A 3875-nucleotide genomic window follows, 5' to 3' on the forward strand; every position below is an offset into this window, starting at 1 on the left:
GGACTCCGCCCTTGGGCCCTGCTCCACCGTGGGGTGTCTCCAGTGGGAGACAGCCCTTCACGACCTTCACCAAGGTGAGTGCTTCCCACAGGCTACAGTTCTTCACGAGCTGCTCCAACACGGGTCCCTTCCACGGGCTGCAGTCCTTCAGTCACAGCCTGCTCCAGTGTAGGTCCCCCATGGAGTCCCGGCCATCCTGGGGGGCATCCACCCCCTTGCTCCAGCGTGGGCTCCTCTCTCCCCGGGCTGCAGGTGGGCATCTGCTCCCCTATTCCCCTCCGTGGGCTGGGGGGACAGCCTGCTGCCTCACCGCGGGCTGCAAGGGCATCCCCTCCTGCCCCGCTCCTCCTCCCCTCCTTCCTCCCTGACCTCGGTACCCGCAGAGGGGTTCCTCTCCCATCCCAATCCCCCACTCACCGCAGGTTTCCCCTCTGAACTCCGCTCTCCCAGTGGCGCTACCGCCGTCGCTGAGGGGCTCGGCCTGGGCCAGCGGCGGGTCCGGCTTGGAGCTGGGGAAGCTTCCAGCAGCTTCTCAAAGGACCCGCCCCTGCAGACCCTCACCCCATACCAAAAACCCACACCACACAAACCCAAAACAGAGACCTTAGTTGAAATATACCTAGTTCAAAGCAGTATGACCTGGAAGGACATCTGGGTAGGAAGTAACAGTTACCACACAAAAATCAAGGAATATGAACTATTAAGCTTCCTAGCATTAAATCTTGTTAAATGAATGTTTAAATCTGTTTTTAGAGAGTGCCTTCGTGCCTTCTCCCTGCCTGGTGTTCTCTCCTCCAGCTGAAATCAAAATACCAAGCCCTGCTACTGTAAATTGGCAAACAAAAACAGAAATGAGGCTTATGGTGAGGGGAAAAAAAAAAAAAAAGATTTGTAGCATTAAAGCCTTTTATGACTGAGGCAGCACACATGTTATACATTTGTCCCAGCCCTTGTATCCTGTTTTGAAAACCAGCCACAGATTTCTGATTTACCAGCCACGGAGGGTGTACTTTCATTGCCTGGGGGCTTTAGGGTATGTGGTTCTTCCCTCACTTTTTGATGCTTCCAGAGGAACGGATCAGTGAATTAATCTGAGTTAAAACTCCTGGCAAAACAGAAACAAGGCTATTTTTAACCTGGATCAATTCCCTGATTCGGTTCGCTGTGTTTCTCCAGAAACAGCAGAGTTGAGGGTGTGGCGTGAGGGGAAATGGACTTGTATGGGTCAGCTGGGAAGCAGGAAACCTTTCAGACAGTGCTGTCATTAAAGCCCAGGTTTCATGGTACTCAGCCTGTCATGAGGCAGCTGTTAAGATCCGGAATCCTTCTCGCTGCGAAAATCCCCCCCTTTTTTTTTCTGATGGGGTGCTGAAATGGGTGGCTGCCACGCTCCTCATGCCACAAAGGGCACAGGTGACACATGCATGCTTCCGTCATGCTGCAAAGCATGGAACTTCTCCTTTGGACAGCAACTGAAGCGAAGCACAGGTATGCTTAGATATATAGGAGTTAAGCAACAACCCCAGTTACATTGTATAAAGAACGCTTGAAGCCTTAATATTTAATAATTTTGTTTAAAAGCCATTCACAGTATTCCAACCGTTAATTACTACTGTACATACCATTGCAGTGTCTACTAACTGTGTAGACCTTTAGTTAACATCTAGGACAACAAATTATGGCTCAAAACATTGTTTGGCTACATCATCTAAAGAGTAGAGAGGTTGCTTTTAATCTAAAGTAGGAAACACATATAATGTCAGAGGAGATGTAGAAACACCAGTAAAGTTTTATAGACTTTTCCTTTGAATGTTTAGTAAGTTAAAGCTTTATAGGAAAGGCCCTGGAGCAGAGCCCCTCTGAGCTTGTGTTCATGCTGAACATCCTGCCTGCAGGTGCAGTGAGGCCATCACTTCCTTGCAGTTCTGCATCTGAACCCTAAAGTAAGATTTAGCCTACCCAGGTAAAAATGTACTAGCATTTCTTAATACACTGTAAGAACATCAGTATTATTTTATTATTGTTAGGATTATGAAATTATACTAACTACTATATTTTTACATAATTCTTCACATTGTGTTGGTACATTAAATATATTTTAACTTAAAAAGGACATTTCTGAGGCCTTCTTTCTACTGAGATGGGGAGCCAAAAGAATCTCAGTAGTTATAATAAAGGGGGATGAAAGATGATGTTTAACCCTTACATTGTTGAAATTAGCTGAGGCAGAGACAGTCCCTAATAAGAAGAACTGGCCCCAAGAACCAGCCAACAAGGCAGAGACAGTTCCTGATAAGAAGCAGGAGCAGGCCCCAAGAACCAGCCAAGACTGACCTTGTAGCTTGGCTAAATACCAAGAAACCACTGAGCCTGCGCAAGAAAAGAGGTTACTAGTGGTGATGAAGAGGAGTCGTCTATCTTCATCTCTGCGACCACCAGACGACCACCATAAGGAGGCACTACGCAAGTGCAGTTGAGAGGAGACTATGGTAATGACCTCTTGGAACTCATTTTAATATGAAGCAGCGACAGGCTATGCATACGTATAGGCGTATTGCAAAACCTGATGTATATGTAACATTTGGTTGTATAAATTCAAGGCAAACTGCCCTTAAGGCGCGCACGACTTTGGTGGGACTACCCCCCCATGCTGCCCAGCGCTAAATGAACATACCTACTTTACAATCTTACTGATTGTGGAGTCTGTTTTCTGCATGTCACTACTGCTCCTCCCGATCCATTGCTACTCCTTTTTTTGTGCCAATATAAATGTTTTAATAGAGAAGAGGGAGAAGATACTTTGGCGGGGCAGATTACAGTCCAATATTTGTTACGAGATAAAGTGAGACAAAGCCCAACGACAAAGGACAGGACAACTGCGGCAAAGCAGGGACTGTTACAGGAATTGGTCAATAATAACATTTCCCACCGATTTGGTTAGTGTCTTTCTAGAAGGAAGCTCATGGCTCGGCTGTTGTCCTTGCAGCCCTATAAAACCATACTGCGGGTCAAAAGCATTTTCAACTGCTCAGCAAATGTTTTGACATGGAACCAGGACAAAACTGGTTTCTTACACCACTCCCAACGTGCACGCTCGTGTTCTGTGTCCTGAATATCCACTGATGGCGGTTTATCCAGCTGTGCGGAAGCAGAGGTTCAGTCAGGGAGGAACACACCCAGCTGCCTCAGAAGAGCTGGGTGGCAGCCAGGCCTGTTGGCGCAGGGTGGGCTCAGCAAGACGCTGAAATGCGGTGTCTTAAATAGTACGTACTAATTAAATACAACTGAAAAGGGTCACAGAACAGCTGGTGTGATGTGGAGCACAGAGCCCTTGGGGAAACCTGAGTGACGGAGCATCCTACCCTAACTAACCAACTGATCAAGACAGGTATCACGTTTTGGTTTGCTGCAACGCAGAGCCAGCCCCAGGCCCTTATTTGGATGGCTACTAACACCCTAATTGCTCATCCCGCGTGGTCGTGCCTTTATGGGGGCGTCTCCGAAGACAAGTGACATTTCCGTGACAGAAAGATACTGCAGAAGTGGGGCTGGAGGGCCACCGCCCCGCGAGGCGACGCAGGCCCCCAGCCCGGCCCCTCAAGCCCCGTCCCGCCACCGAACACGACGGCGACCGCCTTCCTCCCGCTTGCCGCCTTCCTCCCGCTTGCCGCCTTCCTCCCGCCCTCCCGCTTGCCGCCCCGCGCGTGCGCACGCGCCCTCCCCCCGAAATCCCTGGCGGGGAGGGGAGGGAGGAGCCTCTCGCGAGCAGGCGCAAGGAAGTCTCGCGAGAAGCGCTTCCCACCCGCGCGGCGGCGGTGAGGGGGGGCTCGGTGTCGCCCCCCGGAGGTATCGCCCCCTTCCCGCCCGCCGCGGCC

The sequence above is a fragment of the Haliaeetus leucocephalus genome, unplaced genomic scaffold (genome assembly GCF_000737465.1).
Source record: "Haliaeetus leucocephalus isolate CR32 unplaced genomic scaffold, Haliaeetus_leucocephalus-4.0 Scaffold712, whole genome shotgun sequence".
Taxonomy (NCBI): Eukaryota; Metazoa; Chordata; class Aves; order Accipitriformes; family Accipitridae; genus Haliaeetus; species Haliaeetus leucocephalus.